Source organism: Oikopleura dioica, chromosome YSR, assembly GCF_907165135.1.
Source record: "Oikopleura dioica chromosome YSR, OKI2018_I68_1.0, whole genome shotgun sequence".
Taxonomy (NCBI): Eukaryota; Metazoa; Chordata; class Appendicularia; order Copelata; family Oikopleuridae; genus Oikopleura; species Oikopleura dioica.
The window spans coordinates 1536472-1553094 of NC_137295.1; the positions used below are offsets into that span (position 1 = coordinate 1536472).

Here is a 16623-nt window from a genome sequence, read left to right on the forward strand (position 1 = left end):
TTAAGGCCCCTTTTTGGATGACAGCGAATTTCAAAAGTGGCCTTAAAATGGATATTTTTTGCCTTTCGTCGGATGACAACAAATTTTATCAATTCACGTTTGCTCCGCGCTGCGCGCCATTCACTGTCCGCGAAGGTTTATCCACCGCGCCGTGAAAGCGCCCGCCGCGCCCCGTGAAAGCTCAAGCCACATTCCTCAAACTGCTCAGCCACACTTCACAGAATATCTCAACACAAACGATAGAACACTCCACCACGTCTTACGAAACACTATATAAGAAACATTTCTCTGTTCACACATCCACACACAAAACTCAACTACCAACAAAACTAACTTTACTCTTTTGTATCCTGCTCCCGAATACAAATAAACCAGTCTCAACAAACCCAATTTACAGTGAAAACCCATTTTAGGGCCGATTTTCGGATGACAGCGAATTTCAAAAGTGGCCTTCAATTGGATATTTTTCTCTCGAGTCGGATGACAACAAATTTTCATTCTTGGGATAAAAAATGATGAATGAGGGTTTGAGGGTTATCGCATATTTCTTTTGCTCAAAGAAAGTATAAATCATGGACTTTTTCCAAATGTGTCCTTTGATTTGAACTCAAGGTGATTCTTTTTTCATTATCTCAAAAATAATATTCGAAAAGCACGTCTGAAAAAAGATAAACATGACAAATGCTAAGAAAAAGATATGAAAAGATTCGAGTGAAGACGTCAAAGAATAGTGACGTGAAAGTGACAATTACTAAGCTCTTTCGATAAAAAAATGGTCTTTAAATTCGTCTGCGTGTTTATACTCGCCTATATAATGATAGATTGGAACTCTTGGACTCAAATCTAAGTGAAAATTTAAAAAGGATCGAAAGAAATCATCGTGAATTAAAATAATCGAGAAAAAATCATCAAAGGGTAGTGTGCCATCCGCTACTAGTTGCCGCCTAAATGAGACCCTCGCGACAACCAGTAGCAGTGAAAACGGGCGCTTTCTCTTCAGCGCTCAAGCGTTAGTTGCCCTTTCTCGGCGGGTTATGCGCCCTAGATTCCCCTTGGCGGGGGCCTAAGCGGCAACTATTAGCGGTGAGCGCGGAGGATAAAAATGCGACCCACGCGACAACTAGTAGCAGTGAAACGGACCGGCAACTAGTAGCGGAGTACCAAAAAGAGAATTAAAAAGAATCACTCTTTACGAACTCTAGATAAAACGAGGACCGACATTTTAATCACTTTGACATTTTAATCACTTCTGCACTTTATTCACTTTTGCATTTTAATCACTTACCTTGCCAGTGATTAAAATGCAAAAGTGATTAAAATGCGGAAGTGATTAAAATGTTGTTTTCAGAACATAATTCTTCGAAAGTGATTAAAATGCTAGAGTGATTAAAATGTCGGTATTTTTTTCAAAGATGCAAACAACGACGCCTGAAAAATTTTCGACGATCCCCCTCCTGGAAACATTTTTTTGAAAATTGTTTTTAGTCGGGTCAGGAACATAAACCCAACGGAAAACCAAAACCAAAAATAAAACTCGAGCCGAAATTTGAACTTAACCAATAGACTCTAGCTAAGATTGATTAGTACTAATAAATCATTAGGGTCCTTTAAACTACAGACTATAGAATTAAGGTTGTCCGCTTTTGAAAAAAAAAAAAATAATTTTTGGTCTTTTTTATGCAAATTTCGTAAGAAGACAACATGATCAAACTTGCAGACCACTGATCTGTTTTTTGAGGACCGAAAGGACCCCACATCCTAACTTCTAGGTCGGAAAGTAGACCAATTGATCCAAGATCAAGCTATTGAAAGTAAATAAGTGCTCAGACGTGCTAAGAGCACTTGAGCGCGAATCTCAGACTTTCGTGAGCATGAGCACAGCTGAGCTCGCGAGTGCTCAATTCAACTGAGCTTGAGCACGACTGAGCACGACACGTTGGAATTTCATTGAGCTTGAGCACGCTGAGCATGTTCAGACTTTTCAAACCCTGCTCCCGGCCTTTTGCATTCTGCTGCCGTGATAACGGACCTAATGAAGCTTCCACAAAACGAAAAAAAACGAAAAAGTGAACTGCAAGGTAATTAATCTATGAAAATGAAAAATAATGCGAAAAAATATTCTGTTAATTTTGCTCGCGAGCTGCTCGCGGGTCAAATCCATGGCGAGCATGAGAGCAGCCAGTCCCGCTCGTCTAGCTCCCTAGCATTGCCGACACAACCCCTCGTGCTCTCTTCGCTCGCGAGCGGTTTCAAATTGGGGCTCACGCTCTTTTGGCTCTCGAGCCAACTTCATTTTCATGCTCCCGCTCCCCTGCTCTGAGAGCATTGCTCTCATTTGATAAATTTTCGCTCTCGCTCTTCGCGCTCGCAAGCATTTGCGAGCATTTCAAACATTGCTGGCACCGACTACTGACTATTCCGAAGAAGTTTATTGGACGCTTTAAACCGAGACTATCTATAAAGTATTCAAATCAAATGGCTTGATTAAAATTTTGGTCCGAGTTTTGTTTTATTTTTTGCATTTGCGTTGGGTTTATGTTCCTGATTCGGCTTAAAAAATTTTTTCAAAAAAAAAAATTCTCTAGGAGGGGGGTCGTCGAAAATTTTTCAGGCGTCGTTGTTTGCATCTTTGAAAAAAATACCGACATTTTAATCACTCTAGCATTTTAATCACTTTCGAAGAATTATGTTCTGAAAACAACATTTTAATCACTTCCGCATTTTAATCACTTTTGCATTTTAATCACTGTCAACGTAAGTCAAACAAAGGGTCCAAAATTATTAAAAAAAGAATTCGTCAAACTCGTCAGACTTGTTTTGATATAAATTGATTCTAGAAATCATTCCCTGAGTTCAATAAACACTCGGAGTTTTCTACCACTTCACCCGCGCTTAATCAATGAATTTCATTTAATAAAAGACGTTAAGAGAAATGCTTTATTTGTAAAACATACTTGATGATTATTCAATGATTTTTGTTGTTACTTTGACCGAAAAAATTGCCGATACGGTATCGGCGATACCTATGTACAGTTAACTAGTGTATGGAGTAGCAGATTTTTTATGCCTGAATAGTAATGTTATAATTAAGTAGCGGTAGAATTGAGTGGTGAAGCAACGTGATACTACATTTCCAACTCTGTCACAAACAACGTACATTTCCGAATCTGATCTTAAAAATAATTGTTTGCATATTATCGAGATTAGTTCGTTAATCATGTAACAGGATATGTCGAGTCTAAGTCGACATTTACAAAGTATAGGTTTTTGAATATGGGAATTCATAAATGATGCTGTTCAATGGGAAACTGGGCTGTTGAAACGGATCATGACTGAATTTACTCTGAAATAAAATGAGATAATGAAAGACAAAGGAAAACGAATTGATACCGTCGAAAAAGCATATTTAACTTAAAAGATTCGTTGTTTTATTCGGGGACGCGTTTCAGCAACAAAAATGCCTTCATCAGCCCGAGTACAGAAATTAACTTAACAGCTCAGGAAAAAAAGAATACTCTCACCTAAGAGTGGACAATTTCGAATGAGATCGAAAAAAGAAAATAAAAATTCGTTCTCGCGGCAGGTGAATGGAGCGCCAGAGAAAGCGAATTTTAAATGCTTCATTACAGAAATTTAACTTCAGCAAAGTTGACTTGCTTTTTCAAGCTAGGGTCGTTAAAATTAATTGAGAAGGCTTCACGCAAGATGCGATCTTTATAATAAGGTTGGTTTGAGATAACAGTCACCAATGTGTTTTTCATTTTGATCAGTGAATTTTCATTTTCTGTTTTCTATTTTCGATCTATTTAAAAAATCGATCTAAATAAAAAATCTTATTTTATACTAAAATTAACGGGTATAACGCGTTTCTCAAGTTCTCTTTCAAATGATTTTTGAAAAAAAAATTTTTAATTTTTCTTGCTCGAAAAAATTTCAAGCAATTTTGTTGGGACATTTTTCTTTAGGCTCTGTATCAAATTTCTGGACATTTTTAAGGAAAATGGGGGACAAAAAATGTCCAGAAATATCATAATTGACTGTATGGAAGAGGTTTCGGGAAAAACGACCGAAATATAAATCATTTTCAAAGGGTCAAATATGATAAATATTTCGATATGGCCTCATTTTAAAAAAGGCTTCATTTTAACAAGGCCTCATTTTATAAAGGCCTCATTTTAAAAATACCGCGATTGGCAGTCCTGACTGACTGATTTTTGAAAGATGCACATTGACGTTACAATTCTCCATGCTCAAAACATAGGAGATTTACAACGTAGATTGCGTAGGCGTCACTGGTTTGACGGAACTCTAAAAGAAGAGACACTAGAGTCAAATTTTAATTGGTTGATTAGCTATTTCACTCGAAAATCAGAATCAGTCAGTCAGAAATTCCAATCGCGGTATCTTTAGGTTTATAAATACTTGATTGCCCAAAAAAAAGATCAAAAGCTGATTTTTTCTGCGACCATCCTAGATATAATCCATTGCCCATATCATATGATTGATATGAACCCATGGGCCATATGATTCATATAATATCAGTATGCTTATCATTTTTTCTTGTTCATCAAAACTGAAATTTCATCTTTGATTCAAAAGATCGGGTACGGGAGTGTCTAGTTGAGTTTATAAAAAATAGCTGGGGACAATCGTTAAAAAAAATTACAGTGGATTGCGCAGGTAGTTGCCCCCTAAAGAGCGGGTGAAGGGTAAACCAATCCTGCAATCACTTTGAGCGAGTCAAGAAAGGAACAATAGAAACAGCGCGGGCAAAGGGGCAACCAAAGCTGCAATCGTAAAGGGGCAACCAACTGCGCAACCCACTGTAACGTGAAACGTGCCAAGTAGAATATAAAGTAATCTTGTATAATGCTAAAGATAATTTAAACAATTTATAAACAAATATAAACATAAATTAATATAAATATGTGACATCGTGTAGATAAATGTGAGTTTATTGCAGTTTGCTGAACGTTTTCGGTCGGTAGACCATCATCAGAGCTTGTTCCTTGATAAACTTGAAAAATCTTAAAGGAAAGCGTACCTTCTTTTCTTAGACTGCAGAACTGATTTAAAAACCAAAAATAACTTGTCCCAGACTAGTGTTCTAGAAAACGAAATGATAACTTTTTATGGTAATCGATCTTTTTATCAGAGGCTCCTTACCAGGTTCGAAAATGCCTCTGATCGGTAAAACAATTGAATATATTTAAATCTTATAATCCACCAGTCCTTTAAGGACAGTGCATTTAATCAAATTATATAAACTTGTTGATGTTGAATTTGTTTGTTCAACGGAGGATTATGAAGTCGAATTTCTAATGCTTCCATTTGTACTCTCTTTTTGTATGCTAAGTTTCGGTGTAAGACTGAAAACATTTTACTAAGATAGTCGAATCTAGATTTTAAATTGTTCTGCTCATATTCATCATTGAATCGAGTTTGGAAAATTTCACAGTTTTCAGTATGACAGAAAACAGCTGTTTGTTTGGACCTTTGTTGGTGGTCAATAATTCTAGATTTAAGGCATTCACTCTCACCGATGTAAACTGCGCCGCAGTGACATTCAAATCGGTAAACAGTATTAACAGCCATTATATTTTTTATTATTTATAGGAATTATTGAGTAAAAAGTGATTTTCTTAAATGAATCTGGAACGAAAATGAAAAAAATAAAAGAATATCCAATCGTGAGCTTGTTGAATTCTAACAAAGAAATACAGTGTATTTACTTGTAGCATCACATTGCGTTAACACGAAATTGTCGCCATCGCAATGCTTTGTTTTAATTAAACAGTCGGATTCCCCTACGGTTCTCAAGGTAGACTACGCGATGATGGACGAACTGAGCCAAGGGGCGCCGTCACCAAGTAAGACACTTTACTTAAGTAAAGTAAGATGTTTAATTCGAAACTCAAGAATCCTCGACTCTGGTTGCGAATCTGTTCTGGCGATGCTGTGGAGTGTGACTGACATGGATATCGATCGGTTCACCCTTCGACTTTATGCAGATTGGTTTTCCGGCGTACGCAACTCTTCCAAAGAGCCTGGACCCTGTATATCGCGATACATAAACGAAGCCGCTCGAGGTTTGCATTATTCTGGATAAACAGGAGCTATAACGGGTTTTTCTAGCGTGTAAACTTGGAGCTGCAAATGCTGGTGCATGCGTAAATTACGGACTCATTCCTGCTTGTTACAATATTCCAGAGAATTGGGACCGCGGACTGCCTGCCAAAATCAATTACAAGTAGTCTTTTAGAAAGACTCGTTTCAGCTTTTATATTGTAGTATTAACCTACAGTGAAAACCCATTTTAGGGCCGATTTTCGGATGACAGCGAATTTCAAAAGTGGCCTTCAATTGGATATTTTTCCCTCGAGTCGGATGACAACAAATTTTCATTCTTGGGATAAAAAATGATGAATGAGGGTTTTAGGGTTATCGCATATTTCTTTTGCTCAAAGAAAGTATAAATCATGGAATTTTTCCAAATGTGTCCTTTGATTTGAATTCAAGGTGATTCTTTTTTTCATTATCTCAAAAAAAATATTCGAAAAGCACGTCTGAAAAAAGATAAACATGACAAATGCTAAGAAAAAAGATATGAAAAGATTCTAGTGAAGACGTCAAAGAATAGTGACGTGAAAGTGACAATTACTGAGCTCTTTCGATAAAAAATGGTCTGTAAATTCGTCTGCGTGTTTATACACGCCTATATAATGATAGATTTGAACTCTTGGACTCAAATCTAAGTGAAAATTTAAAAAGGATCGAAAGAAATCATCGTGAATTAAAATAATCGAGAAAAAATCATCAAAGTGTACCGATGATTTTTGATGATTGCCCCGAAAACTAAAGCCCGAATTAGCGACACCAAGCGAGCAATTTTCTCCTTCTTTTTTGCCTGGAGGACCCCTCTTACTGAAAGAATTTAAAAATGAAAGAAGAATTATCTTTTCCGAGGAATTCTTCGATTAACTGAGTTCTGGTCACGTAAACAAAATCGTTTCGAGAAAAAAAATCACGTGCAACTTTGGTAGAACTCGGAGGACCACACCTGGTGGAAGATTTTGATAGAAGAAGACATTGTCTTCTTGGGGAATCATTTTCACAAACTATATTTTTGCTGCAAGGAAACATTAATTTTTCCTTTATTTTTATCATGTGACATCTTGGAGGACCCCGGAGGACCAACTTGATGGAAGAACACTTTGTAAAAAGAAAAAATAATTAGTATTTCAAAAACCATAATTTTCATTCGGGAAGAATAAACTGAAGTTAATTAAAAGATGGGTGTGGGTGGGGTTGGGGACAGAACTGAGACTGATCATCTCTATCCTATCTTCTAATCCCAGCCTTAGTCAAGCCCATTAAAATTTAAAAGCCAGGGAAGGGGTTCGACCAGTGTTTGAAAAAAGAATGTGCGCGGGCTGCGAGCGGGCGAGCGGGGCGCGGGCGGGCGCGCTCGTCCATCCGACCACCTGAAAATTTGACAAATTTTGCCCGCGCCCATCCGCCCATCAAAAAATCAAGCCTCATACTGCTCGCACGCGCACGTACCGCTCGTGCTCCCCGCTCGCCCGCCCTCCCCTCCCATGCTCGCCCCTCGCCCATGAGTGGATGTGAGCGGACCGGGTATTATCAAGGAAAACGGACTCATTTTACACAGAATGAGGACTTATTTTACCTAGAACGAGGACTTTTTTTACATAGGACGAGGACTTATTTTACATAGAACGAAGACTCTTTTAGATAGAGCAAAAAATTAAATTTCTGAGTATTTTTGATGCTCTTTTATTAATACAGTCAGGCTGATTTCAATTCACTGATTTTGTGAATTGAAGAAAATGTACAGGAAGAATCAAAGCACCTGATCTTCGACATTCGTGTTCTTGGCATTTGTTTGAAGAATCTTCAAGCAGACCTTTTTAAACTCGGCGGCAGTGACATATTGTCTGAGTTTTTTCGTCGTGACGATTTTGATTCGATTTCTTTTTGGATTCGCAGTGTATCCTGAGAGAGACGAAAACTCTCTCTCAATCTCACTTGAGGAGAGTGGGCACGACAGAACCTAAAATAAGAAAGTAAAAAAATGTTTAACTCGGATAAAATTACTTTTGTTGCCACTTTGGCAAGCCGAGGAAATCGTGAGATGATTCCTGGATCGGTCCAAAAATTTCTCATTGAGATCGAGGCAAAATGCATGTGTTCTTCTGTGACTTTTCCTTCAGAAGGGCGATAAAAATCATCGCGAGAGACGGTTGTTTGGTATTTTTTGATTTCTTTTTCGATACCTTATTACATATTGGTACTTGAAAGGGAAAAATTTGTTACCTTGAGTGATATCAAGTTCATTCGCTTCTTCAACGATGTCAAAGTCATCGACATGGTTTGCTCGCTGACTATCTCGAAGGAGAGGTTCATTTTGCGAGTCATCAGGCTCCATGAGTTTGTAAAGTTCTTCGCAGGCACTGACAGCGTGTCTTTCCCATTTGAGAACGGCTTTTGCAATATTTTTTCCGTTCTCTTTGTAGAAGACATCTTGAGAGGACAGCAAATGGTTTACAAGATTCGAGAAGCGAACCTTTTTGCATGGAGGATAAAGTAAATTTGCAACAAGATTCGCTTCAGTTGATCGACAAGGATCATTGCGAGAGAACTTCTCCCCGTTTTTGACGAATGATTCGAAGAACATGTTCGATATTTTGCTGAATGCCGCCTTGGAAAGTTTTGCCATATGAGCCTAGAGAAGGTTTCTGTTTGAGATCATCTCATTTTTTTTACCTTTGTGTCAGCGTCTGTAATTCCTTCTGTCATGGTGGAGAGTTTAATCATGAGCCGCTCAAGAAGTGGAAATCCATCAGGGAGTGCTGCGCTTGTAGATTCACAGGCGCGAATGAACTCAAGAAGAAGCGTTGCAACTCTCGCGAAGCTTTCAACATAACCCCAGGATGGCAGCTCACAGCCGTCGAGAAGGTAGTGGAATTTGTGGTCGGGTTTCGAGAGTTCGATAAGTTTTTCTTTCCAAAAATAGACGACTTTGTACTGCTCGCTCAGCAAATTCCATCTTATTCCGTTTGTGCTCTGAATAAGAATCAAAAAGCGTCTCTATGAAAAAACTAACCGGTATAAGTGGAAAGGTCTCTCGATTGGACTTTGGATCGAGCTCGCGCCATTTTTTCTTATCAGAGTCGGTCATCGTTTCCTTCCAAAAGAAATCTCTCAAGGATCTGGGAGCTTCCGGAGAAAGCTTCAATCGTCGTGCTGCTTCCGGAGTCAGCCTTTTCTTTTGAAAAAGCAGAAAATTAGCGAAGGACTCGTGAGTTGTCGGTTCCATTCCAAAGAACTCTTCGCTATATTCTTGAAGTTGTTGTCCAGCTCTGTTGAATCTGAAAATCGATATAGTATTTTTAATAAAAATGGATAAAAATTACGTGTGAGCGTAGCAAATAACTCCAAGATGTGAGATAGTAGAAACGACACAATCTTCGGCAGCATCCGCTACGAACGGAATCAGGGACACTTTGTGCTCAGGAACACCAATCTTCAGAAGAGCTTCGCTTTAAAAAGTTTTTAAGAGTCATAACTTCTCGATAAAACCTACGTTGTCATGTCGATCAAGACATCGGAACTCTGACTCTCTGTTGGATCATATCCAACTAGGTAGCTCTTTCGCTTCCGAGTGTCTGGATCTGTCGCCGACAACAATGTTCCATGCGCTTTATCCTCGAAATCTGAGGTTTTTTGTCCGAGATGTTTATCATCAGTTTCAGCGGAAACATGATTTGTTTCCAGGAGCTCTGAAATATATTAAAACCTTTTCGATTCTTTAAACTTCAACCTGGGATGTGTTCACGAAGAAACTGTTCCATTTCCTCTGATGATTTTTCGTATTCCTTTTTCGCGTAGTAAGCAGACGGTACGAGGCTATTGAATGATTCTTTAGAGGTGGCGCCCGCTTCAGATCCCTTCTCATAATAGAATTGGAGAAGTTCCTTTAGTGATTCACTAAATAACCAGTTTTTAAGAGAATTTTTAAAAGCCTTATCACCTCTCCAAGAATTTGATTGGAACTTGACATTTCGCTCCGACTTTAGCGAAATGCTTCGCAGCTTCGATCTTCTCCGATTTGTCGTGAAGTTTAGGTCGCTTCACAAAGTTAGCGATTCCAAGCTGTCCTGGAGTTACTCTCCGTCGCTCATCCCTTCGTTCCGGATTATGACATGAGTTTATATGTCGAACGACTTTAAATTTTGTTCGAATTTAAAAATAACTAGAATAAAACGTACCATTATAAAGCTTGAGGCTTTTCGATTCTGGGTACCAAGCTAGAATGGGCGCGTTGTCTGATGAGCAGGGGCCAGAGCAGACAATTTGCCCATTCCATTGTTCTTCTTGGATTACTTTCTTGAATTCCAGATGACTTTGCCAGTGCTTTACTTCTGTTATATCAGTAATGATTGCATCAAGATCCGGATAGGCACCCGGTGGGATGAGTTCGAGGCGATCATTCGGCGACAATTTTCTCTTTTTTGACATTTATTTCTCTTTCAACAAATTGATGTGAATCGGACAATCAGAATCGAAATAATGAGAAAAAGTCTTTTTGCTCATTCGAAAATATCGCATCTAGAGAAAACTTTTCTCTTATTCTCGAAAAGAGAAAAAACTCGCTTGTTTATTTCTTCATTTTCTATGTAAAAAGAGGCCCTTTTCAGTGTAAAATAAGTCCCATTTCTGTGTAAAATAAGTCCCTTTTCTGTGTAAAATAAGTCCTTTTTCTATGTAAAATATGTCCCTTTTCTGTGTAAAATAAGTCCTCAGTCTATGTAAATTACGTCCCAAGCACTTTCTCTTCGACTAAAAGTTTTTTCCAGATTTGATTATCATTTCGAGAATTGAAGTAGTCACTTTGACAAGATCAGAGAAATCAGACGTCAGAAGAAGACAAGAGAAAATGCCCCGCGCTGACAAAAAAGTCCGAATTCAATGGTAAAATTTTCACGAAAAAAAAGTGATAATAACTATTTTCAGCGGCGTAGGAAGCTGCGGAAAAAAGCTCCTGAGAGGCTCATTTGATCGACATTTCAAAGAAACGCACAAAGACTTGGACTACAAAAAGAGAAACGACTACATCAAGTTTCAGCTTGAAAAGATTCCACGCACTCTTATTGGCTACCGATCCGTAAAATTGGACGAAAAAGATTTCTTTAGCTCTAAAATCATGAAATTGTTTAAAGGTAATTTTTGTCATCTTTTCATTTAAATCAAAGCTTGAATCTAGACGGAAGCAGCAAACAGATAAAACTGCGCCAGATCAAAAAAGAAGAGAACAAAAAGCTTTTGAGAAAATACATCTTCTCCGCACGAAAAAGAGCTTTTGCTCGAAAAGATCGACAAAAGCTTCGTACCTACAATATATTCGCACATCGCTATTTCTATGAGGAACAATTGTATATTGATCCCATTTACGAAAAAGAGGATGGTTTTGAATGGTTATTCATATTTTACTTGCATTTATAAAACAATTTTTAGTGAGCTATTCACCGGCGATTGCAACGAAGACAAAATCAACGAGTGCCGACAATGCGAAAAAAGCGTCTGTTTGAATTGCTGGAAGAAGTCTTGTGCGCCAAATTTTACCTGTCCATTTTGCCGAAATCCCCATTTCTAAAGATAAAATTTTTAATTGATAAATAAATACAGCGAAAAACTGAAAAAAACGATTTCTATGGTAAGAATTAACCGCCCCGGGAGGGTGAGCGGGCGGGCGCGGGAGGGTGCCCGCGCACATCCGCCCATCCAAAAATCTGGCCTTTGCGTGCCCGCTCCCATCCGCCCTTCCAAAAAAATGGACCCTTCGCGCCCGCGCTCGTCCGACCATCCGATTCTCAGGCTTTTTTCAAACACTGGGTTCGACGCGGGCGGCGTGAGTTCGAGTCCCGCTACAGCATCATTCTTACCCATTCAGGCTCAAGTTATTTTGAAATTTTATCTAAGGTTTTAGAATTTCTACCTTCGACAAGCTTTAGATTTTTTGCGCAGATTCTTAAGAATTAAGAATAATTTCTTATTTATTCAATTTATTGTTTATTAAGTTTTTTTAATTTTTTTTATATTCAAGTTTAATTTTTATGACATCTTTCATATTATTACGTAATAACACCACCACTCAGACAAAACACCCCCATTTATCATTACTTTAATTGAGTGTGCTCTGAAGCAAAAGTAAGAAAGAGGTGAGGACTTTTTAGGCTAGCACAAGAGCACCCGCGTGCGGCAAAGGGCAGGTATCCATATATGGATACCTCGATTTTTTCGGGGCAATGCATTGAAATCATCGGTACCAAAAAAGAGAATTAAAAAGTATCACTCTTTACGAACTCTAGATAAAACACAAGACATCCCGCAGTCGAAAAATAGGGGCTGAGAGGACCCGGAATCAGCAGCCCCGGGCGACCTTAATTCGTCAAACTCGTCAGACTCGTCAGACTCGTCAATTTCGTCAAACAAAGGGTCCAAAATTATTTAAAAAAAAGAATTCGTCAAACTCGTCAGACTTGTTTTGATATATATTGATTCTAGAAATCTTTCCCTGAGTTCAATAAACAATCGGAGTTTTCTACCACTTCACCCGCGCTTAACCCTTTGCGTGACGATCAGAACTACCCCTATGCGTGACGCGGGTGCATTCAGTGCACCCGGCCCATCTAGAACATTTTTTCGCTCTTTTTTGCCATTTTCGAAGAAAACCAGCCCAAATTCGCTGTTGTTATTGTCTCCGAAACCGGGATACCCCCTTCTTCGGCGGCGAAAGGGGCTCAAAGTTACGTAACTTGCATCAAAATAGCTGTTCTCGAGACGAAAAATAGCAAAATTACGACATTTTTTACGTTTTGAGCTTACTAGAGAAGATTTTTTCAAAATGTTACGATGCAGGTTGGACGTGTTTCTTGACGGTGATTCTTATTCTTTTTAAATTTTTGAATTCAGGCGAAAATTGATAGAGAAATGGACAAAGAACCTTGAGCGGGTGCACTAAGTGCACCCGCGTCACGCATAGGGTTAATCAATGAATTTCATTGAATGAAAGACGTTCAGAGAAAAGCTTTATTTGTAAAACATACTTGATGATTATTCAATGATTTTTGTTGTTACTTTGACCGAAAAAATTGCCGATACCTATGTACACTATGTATACTACGTATACTAAACAATAGTATAGAAAATCGAAATTCGAAGAAATGTCTTCAAGATCTACTTTAATGAGCCTGCTGAATATATCTTTCCTGGACATAACATTGATCTCTTTTTTTTAGAAAAATTATCAATATCAGCATCAAAATAACAACACTGTCACGAAAGGTGTTTCCTTACACCGACCATATCCTTACACCGACCAAATCCTTACACCGACCAAAATCCTTACACCGACCATTTTCAGAGTTTGGTCGATGTAAGGAATTGGTCGGTGTAAGAATTTGGTCGGTGTAAGGAAATCCGTAACGAAATATTTTCTCAGACATAAAATGAGAGAGTGGTCGCAGAGAACTTATTAGTCGACCCCCCACTGAGCAAAATTTTTCGGAAATTTTTTTTTTCTCTTTTGATGATGGAAAGTTGGAGGCATTACATAATTATATTATTAAATAATTGAAGGCAATAAAGCGGATCTGATGTCCAAAAATCGAAATAATTCTGAAAATGGCTGTTCAGCCAAAAACTCTCGCGGCCACCTTACAAAAATTTTTGCAACGTCCCCGCCCTACACCGGTTGTAGGTGGTCATGTGGGTACCGGTACCCCTGTTCGCTCACTGTCTTGAATGTGGGTACCAGTACCCACGATAGTTCTCTTCACTGAGCGTGGGTACCGGTACCCACGGTCACTTTTGTTGGCTAACGTGGGTACCCTTTTTCGTCAATATATTTTCTAGAAAGAAAAATCATGATTGTGTTTATACCGATAGAAGGCTTTTCCCCATTTAAAATCGGTCGTAGAGAAAGAATCTCATATCAAAAACGGTTTAAGCGACAGATGAACAAAAACAAATGGAGGAGTGTCCGCTCCGCGGATGGATTATAAGAAAACTCATGCCTTGGTCAAGCCACATTTTTGCAGTTTTCTCATTTCTAGAGCTGATTTATTTTCGAAAAGCTTGGTACCCACGTTAGCCGAGAATGCTGAACGTGGGTACCGGTACCCACGTTCGAAGAGAGAGTCGAATGTGGGTATGGTACCCACATGACCGCATACCACCCCTACACCCTCACAAAGATGCTCTAAATGCGGAGGTTTGAGTCTTGAAACGGCCTTTTTCAGCATTATTGCGATTTTCGGTCTTCAGACCCGCCTTAAATAAATTACCCCAACTCTCCATAATAAATAGAAAAAAAAATTCTCCGAAAATTTCCGCTTGGTGGGGGTCGACTAAAAACTTTTTCTGTGACCACTCTTTCAGTTTTCGTCTTTGAAAATATTTTGTCGCAAATTTCCTTACACCGACCAAATCCTTACACCGACCAAAATCCTTACACCGACCATTTTCAGAATTGGGTCGGTGTAAGGAATTGGTCGGTGTAAGGATTTGGTCGGTGTAAGGATATGGTCGGTGTAAGGAAACACCGTCACGAAATTCTAAAAACCTGAATTCGTCAAACTCGTTAGACTTGTCAAATGATCTGACGAGTCTGACGAGTTTGACGAATTTAGGCTCAACCGAATAATATAAGTTTTTTCAAGTGACATTGCAACTTTCAGATATTGAATAGAAGTTGAAAGAAAGTGGCCTTAAAATGGATTTTTGTGGATGACAGATTTTGGTGATTTTCCGAAAAAGTGGCCTTAAAAGGGCCGGCCTTAAAATGGGTTCTCACTGTAGTTATCCAGGCAACTTCTGTAGTAGCTTTATTGTTCAGTTAATGTTTTCTAATGCTTTTCAATTTTAATTTAAGTCCGATATCGCTCGGAACTATCATTCTAAACTCCCAACTTCTTCATTCTTCTCTGTTCTCTCTAACACTCACTGTACTTGGCCACATTCCTTTATTTACTGTACTGCCGAACATGCACGAAATTTTCAATATATTATATATACTTGCCTCAAAAATTGATTCTTTTTCATCCACAGAATGTGATTTAAAACAAGAAAATGAGTTTGCGACAAAAAATGTTGCCAAAGTCGGGCCTTATTCGAAATGATTTATACGCAGTTTGCTTCTTGCTCCTGCTCTACTTTCTCCAGGGCGTTCCTTTAGGTCTCGGCGCGTCTATCCCCCTTCTCCTGCAAAAGGCGGGCGTGACCTATGCGCAGCAAGCCGTTTTCACCTTTGCGGGTTATCCCTTTTCTTTCAAATTTCTCTGGGCAGGCTTGGTCGATTCGGTTTATTTTTACCGCATTGGGCGGCGCAAATCCTGGCTTTTTCCAGTCCAGCTCCTGATCGGCACTTTTCTCCTCTTCCTCTCTGCAAGAATCGATTCTGTTATGGAAAACAAGCAGGTCGTTCCACTGGCGGTTTGTTTCTTCATTCTCAACTTTCTCGTCGCCACCCAAGACATCGTCGTAGACGGGTGGGCGCTGACCCTTCGTTCTCGCAAAAACGCCGGCGCTGCGGCGAACTGCAACGCTGCTGGACAAACACTAGGCGCTTTCTTCGGGTACGGATTTTTCATGGCTCTTTCTGACGCCGATTTTGTTAACAAATGCCTTCGCTCAGCGGAAAACAGGTAGGCTACAATTGATTTTACTTCCCCTTGCAACCAGCCCTTTTTATCAGTCTTAATTTAACCACTTTCAAAGCTCTCCTCTTCCTCTCGTCACGACTGCCGGTTACTTCGCGTTTTGGGGAGCCTGTTTTATCATTCTAACTGTGTTGATTGCCGCGCTCAAGTCGGAAAAGGACGACGAGTCCTTGAAACCGCCACCTTTGAAAGAGACTTACAAGACGATGCTGGCCATCTTTAAGCTCCACTCAGTTAGAACGCTCATTCTGCTGTGGTTCACTTGCAAATCGGCTCGGCGGTAGCTGGCGAAGCAAGCATGCTCAAACTCATCGAAAGGGGACTTTCTCGTTCTACTCTTGCCCTGCTCAGTTCCTACTTGGGTCAGGGCTGCACAATTGGATTGGAATCCAATTGGTTTCCAATTCAATTGGATTGGATTGGTAAATTGGTTGGAAAAAAGGCGGGAAAATCAGGGTCTGTCCAATTGGACAGCCCTTCCAATTGGAAAATGGGAGTCCAATTGGCACCTGGTCGCCAATTGGTAAATTGACAAAATGATTGGATCGAAGCACGAAAAAAACTGTATTTATTTTTTATAAAATGATGCTCGAAAACGAACAGGAAAAACAACAAAAGAAAAGAGGTCTTACTTTTATTCATATCTTTCTGTCATCTTTAAACAAATAAAAAAAATGAGACAATATCTTTGAACCGAATTCCGTAATCTTCTTTGACCAGAGTTTCGCTTATCTTTTTGAACCAGAATTTTTGTGGTTGATGCATATGATTTATTTACAATAAAGATTTCCTATTTGTAATCATAGACAATCTTTGCACCAGTTTTTCCAGAAATAAATAAAAGCAGCGATCTACAGTCGAAAAAAGTCAAAAATAAAGT

At 39.1% G+C, this 16623-nt stretch overlaps 1 pseudogene; it reads left to right on the forward strand.

Annotated features, from left to right (window-relative positions):
• The first annotated feature begins 15171 nt into the window (after positions 1-15171).
• On the forward strand, positions 15172-16027 carry LOC145710766 (acetyl-coenzyme A transporter 1 pseudogene; annotated as a pseudogene).
• Positions 16028-16623: the final 596 nt, after the last annotated feature.